The sequence below is a fragment of the Lissotriton vulgaris genome, unplaced genomic scaffold (genome assembly GCF_964263255.1).
Source record: "Lissotriton vulgaris unplaced genomic scaffold, aLisVul1.2 SCAFFOLD_714, whole genome shotgun sequence".
In the NCBI taxonomy this organism is placed as follows: Eukaryota; Metazoa; Chordata; class Amphibia; order Caudata; family Salamandridae; genus Lissotriton; species Lissotriton vulgaris.
This window is the reverse complement of record NW_028248223.1, coordinates 709,278-723,994: the sequence shown is the minus strand read 5'-3', so window position 1 is coordinate 723,994 and position 14,717 is coordinate 709,278. Positions and strand designations below refer to the sequence as shown.

The window sequence follows — 14,717 nt, the reverse complement described above, 5'->3', positions numbered from 1 at the left end:
TAGAAGTATTAATTGGAAAAACATCTCATTTACTTATAAACTTGTACGTATCAACTTATATGTATGTATCTCCCTATATATCGCTATATGTCTATGTATATTTATCGGAAAATATAAATATATACATTATAAAAATACATATAATTAATAGAGGTGAAAATAATGAACAGTTGTTGCCTCTCCGCATTTGAAACATGAGCGCCTTCTCCTTCCTCGTCTATATGTCCTGAAATTGAGATAGTCACTTTTTAATCAATTTTGATCTAACAACATAGTTGATTTGTACAAAGCATATCATACGATCTGTGAATAATTTTAAAAAAGAAAATTAGATCAGTACCTTTGAGGCCTCCAAGCAAAAGCTTATATTTCATGATTGCAGATCGACTGTTGAAAATCAGCATGAGAAATATTTTATTTCACAACTTCCATACTAATATACAAAAAACATTTCTACTATCTGAATGATACCGTCATTGTGGTTCTCTAGGTTTGATTTAAGAAAACATCTCTTTCAAAATGTGCTATATTCGCCTTATCAATAGTGTGGAAATCTTCAAAAAGGAATGCTGGGAATCAGCCCTCTGAAATGCATGTGAGAAAAACAGGATAGGATTTTGTAATGTCACACTACTTTGTCTAGGAATGTGATGTAAAAGTATTATAAAGTTCGTATTTCTGTAACTTGTTCAAGCTGTTGGACATTTTGAAAGGAGTCAATATTTGTCTCTTTCAACCTACTGGTGTTGGATTAAAGCTATAAATAAACAAAGATGACAGAAATGGAAAAGGTCAAGAGTAGTAAAGAAGTACCTCAAAGAATTGGACTGGTACCTTTGCATGCAAAGTCCAAAGTGCCAACCATTGCTCTTTGGAGCCACCCATGTGAGAGACAGAGAAATGGATGTAGTAGTTTGGAAATGTAGAATGTTTTAATATTCTTCAGTCAAAGATGATCATTATTTTGTAAATTGCATGCCCTGATAAACGTTTGCACATTTAACACTGTTATGAAGAATGTAGCTGAAAAGAATCAAATCACATTATCGCTCTTTACACTATGAGCATTCAACTGAGATATCTTTTCATCAATGTAAGAAAAGCCCCCGCACTGATGCGCTCTCTTTTGTCTCAATGGAAAAAGCCCTCATGTATGGCGGGGTTCCATGGTGTAATGGTTAGCACTCTGGACTCTGAATCCAGCGATCCGAGTTCAAATCTCGGTGGGACCTGCTTGAATTATGAGATTTAATATTTCACTAATTTCTTAGAATTTGGACTTGGAAAAACATAACGTCAAAGCTTTATACTGAAACTTATCAACGTATAAGTATGTATCTATGTATACATGGCTATATCCATCTAGATAGCGATAATACAATATAAAGAAATGAATTAATCATAAACATAAGTACAGAAGCTGAAAGCTAAAAACTGTTCTTTCCCATCCACAATTTGAGCAAGAGGTTCTTTTTCTTTCTCATCTGTATGATCAGTAATAAGATAGTTAATTTTGCTGATTTCTTATCTGACAACATTCTTGACTTACACAGTGCATTTAATTGTGCATTTCTTTGAAAGAGGAATTCAGATTAATACATCTGACATGTCTTTCGAAAGATTCTACTTCATGGTTATGGATTTACTTTAGAAAAACAGAGTGTAAATATCTGTGTGTCTGAATTTCAAGATTGTTATTTAAAAGTTCATCTCTTCTGCCCCCAAAATACACAATTTGATTCCTCAAGTTTTCTTTTAATGAAGGCTTTCCAATTAAAAAAGTTCCTTGTTCCCCTTATCAATAACAGTAAGATTTAAACAAGTAATATCTTGCATCAGCCCCTTGTGATGAGTTTGAGAAAACAGAGTCAGCTCACAAAATGTCTCATTATTTTGAGCCATTTAATTTCCATGTTTTCTAAAAGTTCTATAATTTGCTCACATCAAATAGACTTTTAAAATACAATCAATAAATTAATGTTTCACTCTACCCGTGTTAGATTTATGATATTTATGAATACACTTGACAGAAAAAGATTTGGTCATAAGTCATGAAAGTGGTCCCACCGAGATTTGAACTCGGATCCTTGGATTCAAAGTCCAAAGTGCTAACCATTACACCATGGAACCTCCCATGTGACAGGGGAGCAAATTGCTGCAGCAATGTGGACATTTCACATTTTTTATTTTCTACAGTCAAAGACAAACAGAATTGTATTACTTTTCTATTCTGTTCAACTTTTGCCCATTGAACTATGTTAGGGAAGTATGTTGCACAAAGGACTCAAGTAACGCTATGACTCTGTTGAACAGTACTTTTTATGTGAGATAAGATTTTGCAATAAAAATTAAGATTTCCCTGTGAATGCAATCTCTTCTGTCAAAACGGAAAGCTCAACCTGGTACAGGTGGGTTGATGGTGTTATGCTTGTCAATCTGGACTCTGAAAACAGGGATCTAAGAACAAAGCTCAGTGGGACTTATCTAAACTTTACGATTTTGTTTCCATTCAGTTCTTAGAAGTATTAATTGGAAAAACATCTCATTTACTTATAAACTTGTACGTATCAACTTATATGTATGTATCTCCCTATATATCGCTATATGTCTATGTATATTTATCGGAAAATATAAATATATACATTATAAAAATACATATAATTAATAGAGGTGAAAATAATGAACAGTTGTTGCCTCTCCGCATTTGAAACATGAGCGCCTTCTCCTTCCTCTTCTATATGTCCTGAAATTGAGATAGTCACTTTTTAATCAATTTTGATCTAACAACATAGTTGATTTGTACAAAGCATATCATACGATCTGTGAATAATTTTAAAAAAGAAAATTAGATCAGTACCTTTGAGGCCTCCAAGCAAAAGCTTATATTTCATGATTGCAGATCGACTGTTGAAAATCAGCATGAGAAATGTTTTATTTCACAACTTCCATACTAATATACAAAAAACATTTCTACTATCTGAATGATACCGTCATTGTGGTTCTCTAGGTTTGATTTAAGAAAACATCTCTTTCAAAATGTGCTATATTCGCCTTATCAATAGTGTGGAAATCTTCAAAAAGGAATGCTGGGAATCAGCCCTCTGAAATGCATTTGAGAAAAACAGGATAGGATTTTGTAATGTCACACTATTTTGTCTAGGAATGTGATGTAAAAGTATTATAAAGTTCGTATTTCTGTAACTTGTTCAAGCTGTTGGACATTTTGAAAGGAGTCAATATTTGTCTCTTTCAACCTACTGGTGTTGGATTAGAGCTATCAATAAACAAAGATGACAGAAATGGAAAAGGTCAAGAGTAGTAAAGAAGTACCTCAAAGAATTGGACTGGTACCTTTGCATGCAAAGTCCAAAGTGCCAACCATTGCTCTTTGGAGCCACCCATGTGAGAGACAGAGAAATGGATGTAGTAGTTTGGAAATGTAGAATGTTTTAATATTCTTCATTCAAAGATGATCATTATTTTGTAAATTGCATGTCCTGATAAACGTTTGCACATTTAACACTGTTATGGAGAATGTAGCTGAAAAGAATCAAATCATATTATCGCTCTTTACACTATGAGCATTCAACTGAGATATCTTTTCATCAATGTAAGAAAAGCCCCCGCACTGATGCGCTCTCTTTTGTCTCAATGGAAAAAGCTCTCGTGTATGGCTGGGTTCCATGGTGTAATGGTTAGCACTCTGGACTCTGAATCCAGCGATCCGAGTTCAAATCTCGGTGGGACCTGCTTGAATTATGAGATTTAATATTTCACTAATTTCTTAGAATTTGGACTTGGAAAAACATAACGTCAAAGCTTTAAACTGAAACTTATCAACGTATAAGTATGTATCTATGTATACATGGCTATATCCATCTAGATAGCGATAATACAATATAAAGAAATGAATTAATCATAAACATAAGTACAGAAGCTGAAAACTAAAAACTGTTCTTTCCCATCCACAATTTGAGCAGGAGGTTCTTTTTCTTTCTCATCTGTATGATCAGTAATAAGATAGTTAATTTTGCTGATTTCTTATCTGACAACATTCTTGACTTACACAGTGCATTTAATTGTGCATTTCTTTGAAAGAGGAATTCAGATTAATACATCTGACATGTCTTTCGAAAGATTCTACTTCATGGTTATGGATTTACTTTAGAAAAACAGAGTGTAAATATCTGTGTGTCTGAATTTCAAGATTGTTATTTAAAAGTTCATCTCTTCTGCCCCCAAAATACACAATTTGATTCCTCAAGTTTTCTTTTAATGAAGGCTTTCCAATTAAAAAAGTTCCTTGTTCCCCTTATCAATACCAGTAAGATTTAAACAAGTAATATCTTGCATCAGCCCCTTGTAATGAGTTTGAGAAAGCGGAGTCAGCTCACAAAATGTCTCATTATTTTGAGCCATTTAATTTCCATGTTTTCTAAAAGTTCTATAATTTGCTCACATCAAATAGACTTTTAAAATACAATCAATAAATTAATGTTTCACTCTACCCGTGTTAGATTTATGATATTTATGAATACACTTGACAGAAAAAGATTTGGTCATAAGTCATGAAAGTGGTCCCACCGAGATTTGAACTCGGATCCTTGGATTCAAAGTCCAAAGTGCTAACCATTACACCATGGAACCTCCCATGTGACAGGGGAGCAAATTGCTGCAGCAATGTGGACATTTCACATTTTTTATTTTCTACAGTCAAAGACAAACAGAATTGTATTACTTTTCTATTCTGTTCAACTTTTGCCCATTGAACTATGTTAGGGAAGTATGTTGCACAAAGGACTCAAGTAACGCTATGACTCTGTTGAACAGTACTTTTTATGTGAGATAAGATTTTGCAATAAAAATTAAGATTTCCCTGTGAATGCAATCTCTTCTGTCAAAACGGAAAGCTCAACCTGGTACAGGTGGGTTGATGGTGTTATGCTTGTCAATCTGGACTCTGAAAACAGGGATCTAAGTACAAAGCTCAGTGGGACTTATCTAAACTTTACGATTTTGTTTCCATTCAGTTCTTAGAAGTATTAATTGGAAAAACATCTCATTTACTTATAAACTTGTACGTATCAACTTATATGTATGTATCTCCCTATATATCGCTATATGTCTATGTATATTTATCGGAAAATATAAATATATACATTATAAAAATACATATAATTAATAGAGGTGAAAATAATGAACAGTTGTTGCCTCTCCGCATTTGAAACATGAGCGCCTTCTCCTTCCTCGTCTATATGTCCTGAAATTGAGATAGTCACTTTTTAATCAATTTTGATCTAACAACATAGTTGATTTGTACAAAGCATATCATACGATCTGTGAATAATTTTAAAAAAGAAAATTAGATCAGTACCTTTGAGGCCTCCAAGCAAAAGCTTATATTTCATGATTGCAGATCGACTGTTGAAAATCAGCATGAGAAATATTTTATTTCACAACTTCCATACTAATATACAAAAAACATTTCTACTATCTGAATGATACCGTCATTGTGGTTCTCTAGGTTTGATTTAAGAAAACATCTCTTTCAAAATGTGCTATATTCGCCTTATCAATAGTGTGGAAATCTTCAAAAAGGAATGCTGGGAATCAGCCCTCTGAAATGCATGTGAGAAAAACAGGATAGGATTTTGTAATGTCACACTACTTTGTCTAGGAATGTGATGTAAAAGTATTATAAAGTTCGTATTTCTGTAACTTGTTCAAGCTGTTGGACATTTTGAAAGGAGTCAATATTTGTCTCTTTCAACCTACTGGTGTTGGATTAGAGCTATAAATAAACAAAGATGACAGAAATGGAAAAGGTCAAGAGTAGTAAAGAAGTACCTCAAAGAATTGGACTGGTACCTTTGCATGCAAAGTCCAAAGTGCCAACCATTGCTCTTTGGAGCCACCCATGTGAGAGACAGAGAAATGGATGTAGTAGTTTGGAAATGTAGAATGTTTTAATATTCTTCAGTCAAAGATGATCATTATTTTGTAAATTGCATTCCCTGATAAACGTTTGCACATTTAACACTGTTATGAAGAATGTAGCTGAAAAGAATCAAATCACATTATCGCTCTTTACACTATGAGCATTCAACTGAGATATCTTTTCATCAATGTAAGAAAAGCCCCCGCACTGATGCGCTCTCTTTTGTCTCAATGGAAAAAGCCCTCATGTATGGCGGGGTTCCATGGTGTAATGGTTAGCACTCTGGACTCTGAATCCAGCGATCCGAGTTCAAATCTCGGTGGGACCTGCTTGAATTATGAGATTTAATATTTCACTAATTTCTTAGAATTTGGACTTGGAAAAACATAACGTCAAAGCTTTATACTGAAACTTATCAACGTATAAGTATGTATCTATGTATACATGGCTATATCCATCTAGATAGCGATAATACAATATAAAGAAATGAATTAATCATAAACATAAGTACAGAAGCTGAAAGCTAAAAACTGTTCTTTCCCATCCACAATTTGAGCAAGAGGTTCTTTTTCTTTCTCATCTGTATGATCAGTAATAAGATAGTTAATTTTGCTGATTTCTTATCTGACAACATTCTTGACTTACACAGTGCATTTAATTGTGCATTTCTTTGAAAGAGGAATTCAGATTAATACATCTGACATGTCTTTCGAAAGATTCTACTTCATGGTTATGGATTTACTTTAGAAAAACAGAGTGTAAATATCTGTGTGTCTGAATTTCAAGATTGTTATTTAAAAGTTCATCTCTTCTGCCCCCAAAATACACAATTTGATTCCTCAAGTTTTCTTTTAATGAAGGCTTTCCAATTAAAAAAGTTCCTTGTTCCCCTTATCAATAACAGTAAGATTTAAACAAGTAATATCTTGCATCAGCCCCTTGTGATGAGTTTGAGAAAACAGAGTCAGCTCACAAAATGTCTCATTATTTTGAGCCATTTAATTTCCATGTTTTCTAAAAGTTCTATAATTTGCTCACATCAAATAGACTTTTAAAATACAATCAATAAATTAATGTTTCACTCTACCCGTGTTAGATTTATGATATTTATGAATACACTTGACAGAAAAAGATTTGGTCATAAGTCATGAAAGTGGTCCCACCGAGATTTGAACTCGGATCCTTGGATTCAAAGTCCAAAGTGCTAACCATTACACCATGGAACCTCCCATGTGACAGGGGAGCAAATTGCTGCAGCAATGTGGACATTTCACATTTTTTATTTTCTACAGTCAAAGACAAACAGAATTGTATTACTTTTCTATTCTGTTCAACTTTTGCCCATTGAACTATGTTAGGGAAGTATGTTGCACAAAGGACTCAAGTAACGCTATGACTCTGTTGAACAGTACTTTTTATGTGAGATAAGATTTTGCAATAAAAATTAAGATTTCCCTGTGAATGCAATCTCTTCTGTCAAAACGGAAAGCTCAACCTGGTACAGGTGGGTTGATGGTGTTATGCTTGTCAATCTGGACTCTGAAAACAGGGATCTAAGTACAAAGCTCAGTGGGACTTATCTAAACTTTACGATTTTGTTTCCATTCAGTTCTTAGAAGTATTAATTGGAAAAACATCTCATTTACTTATAAACTTGTACGTATCAACTTATATGTATGTATCTCCCTATATATCGCTATATGTCTATGTATATTTATCGGAAAATATAAATATATACATTATAAAAATACATATAATTAATAGAGGTGAAAATAATGAACAGTTGTTGCCTCTCCGCATTTGAAACATGAGCGCCTTCTCCTTCCTCGTCTATATGTCCTGAAATTGAGATAGTCACTTTTTAATCAATTTTGATCTAACAACATAGTTGATTTGTACAAAGCATATCAAACGATCTGTGAATAATTTTAAAAAAGAAAATTAGATCAGTACCTTTGAGGCCTCCAAGCAAAAGCTTATATTTCATGATTGCAGATCGACTGTTGAAAATCAGCATGAGAAATATTTTATTTCACAACTTCCATACTAATATACAAAAAACATTTCTACTATCTGAATGATACCGTCATTGTGGTTCTCTAGGTTTGATTTAAGAAAACATCTCTTTCAAAATGTGCTATATTCGCCTTATCAATAGTGTGGAAATCTTCAAAAAGGAATGCTGGGAATCAGCCCTCTGAAATGCATGTGAGAAAAACAGGATAGGATTTTGTAATGTCACACTACTTTGTCTAGGAATGTGATGTAAAAGTATTATAAAGTTTGTATTTCTGTAACTTGTTCAAGCTGTTGGACATTTTGAAAGGAGTCAATATTTGTCTCTTTCAACCTACTGGTGTTGGATTAGAGCTATCAATAAACAAAGATGACAGAAATGGAAAAGGTCAAGAGTAGTAAAGAAGTACCTCAAAGAATTGGACTGGTACCTTTGCATGCAAAGTCCAAAGTGCCAACCATTGCTCTTTGGAGCCACCCATGTGAGAGACAGAGAAATGGATGTAGTAGTTTGGAAATGTAGAATGTTTTAATATTCTTCATTCAAAGATGATCATTATTTTGTAAATTGCATGTCCTGATAAACGTTTGCACATTTAACACTGTTATGGAGAATGTAGCTGAAAAGAATCAAATCATATTATCGCTCTTTACACTATGAGCATTCAACTGAGATATCTTTTCATCAATGTAAGAAAAGCCCCCGCACTGATGCGCTCTCTTTTGTCTCAATGGAAAAAGCTCTCGTGTATGGCTGGGTTCCATGGTGTAATGGTTAGCACTCTGGACTCTGAATCCAGCGATCCGAGTTCAAATCTCGGTGGGACCTGCTTGAATTATGAGATTTAATATTTCACTAATTTCTTAGAATTTGGACTTGGAAAAACATAACGTCAAAGCTTTAAACTGAAACTTATCAACGTATAAGTATGTATCTATGTATACATGGCTATATCCATCTAGATAGCGATAATACAATATAAAGAAATGAATTAATCATAAACATAAGTACAGAAGCTGAAAACTAAAAACTGTTCTTTCCCATCCACAATTTGAGCAGGAGGTTCTTTTTCTTTCTCATCTGTATGATCAGTAATAAGATAGTTAATTTTGCTGATTTCTTATCTGACAACATTCTTGACTTACACAGTGCATTTAATTGTGCATTTCTTTGAAAGAGGAATTCAGATTAATACATCTGACATGTCTTTCGAAAGATTCTACTTCATGGTTATGGATTTACTTTAGAAAAACAGAGTGTAAATATCTGTGTGTCTGAATTTCAAGATTGTTATTTAAAAGTTCATCTCTTCTGCCCCCAAAATACATAATTTGATTCCTCAAGTTTTCTTTTAATGAAGGCTTTCCAATTAAAAAAGTTCCTTGTTCCCCTTATCAATACCAGTAAGATTTAAACAAGTAATATCTTGCATCAGCCCCTTGTAATGAGTTTGAGAAAGCGGAGTCAGCTCACAAAATGTCTCATTATTTTGAGCCATTTAATTTCCATGTTTTCTAAAAGTTCTATAATTTGCTCACATCAAATAGACTTTTAAAATACAATCAATAAATTAATGTTTCACTCTACCCGTGTTAGATTTATGATATTTATGAATACACTTGACAGAAAAAGATTTGGTCATAAGTCATGAAAGTGGTCCCACCGAGATTTGAACTCGGATCCTTGGATTCAAAGTCCAAAGTGCTAACCATTACACCATGGAACCTCCCATGTGACAGGGGAGCAAATTGCTGCAGCAATGTGGACATTTCACATTTTTTATTTTCTACAGTCAAAGACAAACAGAATTGTATTACTTTTCTATTCTGTTCAACTTTTGCCCATTGAACTATGTTAGGGAAGTATGTTGCACAAAGGACTCAAGTAACGCTATGACTCTGTTGAACAGTACTTTTTATGTGAGATAAGATTTTGCAATAAAAATTAAGATTTCCCTGTGAATGCAATCTCTTCTGTCAAAACGGAAAGCTCAACCTGGTACAGGTGGGTTGATGGTGTTATGCTTGTCAATCTGGACTCTGAAAACAGGGATCTAAGTACAAAGCTCAGTGGGACTTATCTAAACTTTACGATTTTGTTTCCATTCAGTTCTTAGAAGTATTAATTGGAAAAACATCTCATTTACTTATAAACTTGTACGTATCAACTTATATGTATGTATCTCCCTATATATCGCTATATGTCTATGTATATTTATCGGAAAATATAAATATATACATTATAAAAATACATATAATTAATAGAGGTGAAAATAATGAACAGTTGTTGCCTCTCCGCATTTGAAACATGAGCGCCTTCTCCTTCCTCGTCTATATGTCCTGAAATTGAGATAGTCACTTTTTAATCAATTTTGATCTAACAACATAGTTGATTTGTACAAAGCATATCATACGATCTGTGAATAATTTAAAAAAGAAAATTAGATCAGTACCTTTGAGGCCTCCAAGCAAAAGCTTATATTTCATGATTGCAGATCGACTGTTGAAAATCAGCATGAGAAATATTTTATTTCACAACTTCCATACTAATATACAAAAAACATTTCTACTATCTGAATGATACCGTCATTGTGGTTCTCTAGGTTTGATTTAAGAAAACATCTCTTTCAAAATGTGCTATATTCGCCTTATCAATAGTGTGGAAATCTTCAAAAAGGAATGCTGGGAATCAGCCCTCTGAAATGCATGTGAGAAAAACAGGATAGGATTTTGTAATGTCACACTACTTTGTCTAGGAATGTGATGTAAAAGTATTATAAAGTTCGTATTTCTGTAACTTGTTCAAGCTGTTGGACATTTTGAAAGGAGTCAATATTTGTCTCTTTCAACCTACTGGTGTTGGATTAGAGCTATAAATAAACAAAGATGACAGAAATGGAAAAGGTCAAGAGTAGTAAAGAAGTACCTCAAAGAATTGGACTGGTACCTTTGCATGCAAAGTCCAAAGTGCCAACCATTGCTCTTTGGAGCCACCCATGTGAGAGACAGAGAAATGGATGTAGTAGTTTGGAAATGTAGAATGTTTTAATATTCTTCAGTCAAAGATGATCATTATTTTGTAAATTGCATGCCCTGATAAACGTTTGCACATTTAACACTGTTATGAAGAATGTAGCTGAAAAGAATCAAATCACATTATCGCTCTTTACACTATGAGCATTCAACTGAGATATCTTTTCATCAATGTAAGAAAAGCCCCCGCACTGATGCGCTCTCTTTTGTCTCAATGGAAAAAGCCCTCATGTATGGCGGGGTTCCATGGTGTAATGGTTAGCACTCTGGACTCTGAATCCAGTGATCCGAGTTCAAATCTCGGTGGGACCTGCTTGAATTATGAGATTTAATATTTCACTAATTTCTTAGAATTTGGACTTGGAAAAACATAACGTCAAAGCTTTATACTGAAACTTATCAACGTATAAGTATGTATCTATGTATACATGGCTATATCCATCTAGATAGCGATAATACAATATAAAGAAATGAATTAATCATAAACATAAGTACAGAAGCTGAAAGCTAAAAACTGTTCTTTCCCATCCACAATTTGAGCAAGAGGTTCTTTTTCTTTCTCATCTGTATGATCAGTAATAAGATAGTTAATTTTGCTGATTTCTTATCTGACAACATTCTTGACTTACACAGTGCATTTAATTGTGCATTTCTTTGAAAGAGGAATTCAGATTAATACATCTGACATGTCTTTCGAAAGATTCTACTTCATGGTTATGGATTTACTTTAGAAAAACAGAGTGTAAATATCTGTGTGTCTGAATTTCAAGATTGTTATTTAAAAGTTCATCTCTTCTGCCCCCAAAATACACAATTTGATTCCTCAAGTTTTCTTTTAATGAAGGCTTTCCAATTAAAAAAGTTCCTTGTTCCCCTTATCAATAACAGTAAGATTTAAACAAGTAATATCTTGCATCAGCCCCTTGTGATGAGTTTGAGAAAACAGAGTCAGCTCACAAAATGTCTCATTATTTTGAGCCATTTAATTTCCATGTTTTCTAAAAGTTCTATAATTTGCTCACATCAAATAGACTTTTAAAATACAATCAATAAATTAATGTTTCACTCTACCCGTGTTAGATTTATGATATTTATGAATACACTTGACAGAAAAAGATTTGGTCATAAGTCATGAAAGTGGTCCCACCGAGATTTGAACTCGGATCCTTGGATTCAAAGTCCAAAGTGCTAACCATTACACCATGGAACCTCCCATGTGACAGGGGAGCAAATTGCTGCAGCAATGTGGACATTTCACATTTTTTATTTTCTACAGTCAAAGACAAACAGAATTGTATTACTTTTCTATTCTGTTCAACTTTTGCCCATTGAACTATGTTAGGGAAGTATGTTGCACAAAGGACTCAAGTAACGCTATGACTCTGTTGAACAGTACTTTTTATGTGAGATAAGATTTTGCAATAAAAATTAAGATTTCCCTGTGAATGCAATCTCTTCTGTCAAAACGGAAAGCTCAACCTGGTACAGGTGGGTTGATGGTGTTATGCTTGTCAATCTGGACTCTGAAAACAGGGATCTAAGTACAAAGCTCAGTGGGACTTATCTAAACTTTACGATTTTGTTTCCATTCAGTTCTTAGAAGTATTAATTGGAAAAACATCTCATTTACTTATAAACTTGTACGTATCAACTTATATGTATGTATCTCCCTATATATCGCTATATGTCTATGTATATTTATCGGAAAATATAAATATATACATTATAAAAATACATATAATTAATAGAGGTGAAAATAATGAACAGTTGTTGCCTCTCCGCATTTGAAACATGAGCGCCTTCTCCTTCCTCGTCTATATGTCCTGAAATTGAGATAGTCACTTTTTAATCAATTTTGATCTAACAACATAGTTGATTTGTACAAAGCATATCAAACGATCTGTGAATAATTTTAAAAAAGAAAATTAGATCAGTACCTTTGAGGCCTCCAAGCAAAAGCTTATATTTCATGATTGCAGATCGACTGTTGAAAATCAGCATGAGAAATATTTTATTTCACAACTTCCATACTAATATACAAAAAACATTTCTACTATCTGAATGATACCGTCATTGTGGTTCTCTAGGTTTGATTTAAGAAAACATCTCTTTCAAAATGTGCTATATTCGCCTTATCAATAGTGTGGAAATCTTCAAAAAGGAATGCTGGGAATCAGCCCTCTGAAATGCATGTGAGAAAAACAGGATAGGATTTTGTAATGTCACACTACTTTGTCTAGGAATGTGATGTAAAAGTATTATAAAGTTTGTATTTCTGTAACTTGTTCAAGCTGTTGGACATTTTGAAAGGAGTCAATATTTGTCTCTTTCAACCTACTGGTGTTGGATTAGAGCTATAAATAAACAAAGATGACAGAAATGGAAAAGGTCAAGAGTAGTAAAGAAGTACCTCAAAGAATTGGACTGGTACCTTTGCATGCAAAGTCCAAAGTGCCAACCATTGCTCTTTGGAGCCACCCATGTGAGAGACAGAGAAATGGATGTAGTAGTTTGGAAATGTAGAATGTTTTAATATTCTTCAGTCAAAGATGATCATTATTTTGTAAATTGCATGCCCTGATAAACGTTTGCACATTTAACACTGTTATGAAGAATGTAGCTGAAAAGAATCAAATCACATAATCGCTCTTTACACTATGAGCATTCAACTGAGATATCTTTTCATCAATGTAAGAAAAGCCCCCGCACTGATGCGCTCTCTTTTGTCTCAATGGAAAAAGCCCTCATGTATGGCGGGGTTCCATGGTGTAATGGTTAGCACTCTGGACTCTGAATCCAGCGATCCGAGTTCAAATCTCGGTGGGACCTGCTTGAATTATGAGATTTAATATTTCACTAATTTCTTAGAATTTGGACTTGGAAAAACATAACGTCAAAGCTTTATACTGAAACTTATCAACGTATAAGTATGTATCTATGTATACATGGCTATATCCATCTAGATAGCGATAATACAATATAAAGAAATGAATTAATCATAAACATAAGTACAGAAGCTGAAAGCTAAAAACTGTTCTTTCCCATCCACAATTTGAGCAAGAGGTTCTTTTTCTTTCTCATCTGTATGATCAGTAATAAGATAGTTAATTTTGCTGATTTCTTATCTGACAACATTCTTGACTTACACAGTGCATTTAATTGTGCATTTCTTTGAAAGAGGAATTCAGATTAATACATCTGACATGTCTTTCGAAAGATTCTACTTCATGGTTATGGATTTACTTTAGAAAAACAGAGTGTAAATATCTGTGTGTCTGAATTTCAAGATTGTTATTTAAAAGTTCATCTCTTCTGCCCCCAAAATACATAATTTGATTCCTCAAGTTTTCTTTTAATGAAGGCTTTCCAATTAAAAAAGTTCCTTGTTCCCCTTATCAATACCAGTAAGATTTAAACAAGTAATATCTTGCATCAGCCCCTTGTAATGAGTTTGAGAAAGCGGAGTCAGCTCACAAAATGTCTCATTATTTTGAGCCATTTAATTTCCATGTTTTCTAAAAGTTCTATAATTTGCTCACATCAAATAGACTTTTAAAATACAATCAATAAATTAATGTTTCACTCTACCCGTGTTAGATTTATGATATTTATGAATACACTTGACAGAAAAAGATTTGGTCATAAGTCATGAAAGTGGTCCCACCGAGATTTGAACTCGGATCCTTGGATTCAAAGTCCAAAGTGCTAACCATTACACCATGGAACCTCC

At 33.6% G+C, this 14,717-nt stretch overlaps 12 non-coding genes across 12 annotated transcripts; 6 read left to right on the top strand and 6 right to left on the bottom strand.

The window, feature by feature from the left end:
- Positions 1–1,160: 1,160 nt before the first annotated feature.
- TRNAQ-CUG (transfer RNA glutamine (anticodon CUG)) lies at positions 1,161–1,232 on the top strand. The gene has a single exon. It is a non-coding gene; the product is annotated as a tRNA-Gln (tRNA).
- An 826-nt stretch (positions 1,233–2,058) lies between these two features.
- TRNAQ-UUG (transfer RNA glutamine (anticodon UUG)) lies at positions 2,059–2,130 on the bottom strand. Its single transcript has one exon. It is a non-coding gene; the product is annotated as a tRNA-Gln (tRNA).
- Positions 2,131–3,677: 1,547 nt separating this feature from the next.
- On the top strand, positions 3,678–3,749 carry TRNAQ-CUG (transfer RNA glutamine (anticodon CUG)). Its single transcript has one exon. It is a non-coding gene; the product is annotated as a tRNA-Gln (tRNA).
- An 826-nt stretch (positions 3,750–4,575) lies between these two features.
- On the bottom strand, positions 4,576–4,647 carry TRNAQ-UUG (transfer RNA glutamine (anticodon UUG)). Its single transcript has one exon. It is a non-coding gene; the product is annotated as a tRNA-Gln (tRNA).
- A 1,547-nt stretch (positions 4,648–6,194) lies between these two features.
- Positions 6,195–6,266, top strand: TRNAQ-CUG (transfer RNA glutamine (anticodon CUG)). Its single transcript has one exon. It is a non-coding gene; the product is annotated as a tRNA-Gln (tRNA).
- An 826-nt stretch (positions 6,267–7,092) lies between these two features.
- On the bottom strand, positions 7,093–7,164 carry TRNAQ-UUG (transfer RNA glutamine (anticodon UUG)). The gene has a single exon. It is a non-coding gene; the product is annotated as a tRNA-Gln (tRNA).
- A 1,547-nt stretch (positions 7,165–8,711) lies between these two features.
- TRNAQ-CUG (transfer RNA glutamine (anticodon CUG)) lies at positions 8,712–8,783 on the top strand. Its single transcript has one exon. It is a non-coding gene; the product is annotated as a tRNA-Gln (tRNA).
- An 826-nt stretch (positions 8,784–9,609) lies between these two features.
- Positions 9,610–9,681, bottom strand: TRNAQ-UUG (transfer RNA glutamine (anticodon UUG)). The gene has a single exon. It is a non-coding gene; the product is annotated as a tRNA-Gln (tRNA).
- Positions 9,682–11,227: 1,546 nt separating this feature from the next.
- TRNAQ-CUG (transfer RNA glutamine (anticodon CUG)) lies at positions 11,228–11,299 on the top strand. The gene has a single exon. It is a non-coding gene; the product is annotated as a tRNA-Gln (tRNA).
- An 826-nt stretch (positions 11,300–12,125) lies between these two features.
- On the bottom strand, positions 12,126–12,197 carry TRNAQ-UUG (transfer RNA glutamine (anticodon UUG)). Its single transcript has one exon. It is a non-coding gene; the product is annotated as a tRNA-Gln (tRNA).
- Positions 12,198–13,744: 1,547 nt separating this feature from the next.
- On the top strand, positions 13,745–13,816 carry TRNAQ-CUG (transfer RNA glutamine (anticodon CUG)). The gene has a single exon. It is a non-coding gene; the product is annotated as a tRNA-Gln (tRNA).
- An 826-nt stretch (positions 13,817–14,642) lies between these two features.
- Positions 14,643–14,714, bottom strand: TRNAQ-UUG (transfer RNA glutamine (anticodon UUG)). Its single transcript has one exon. It is a non-coding gene; the product is annotated as a tRNA-Gln (tRNA).
- Positions 14,715–14,717: the final 3 nt, after the last annotated feature.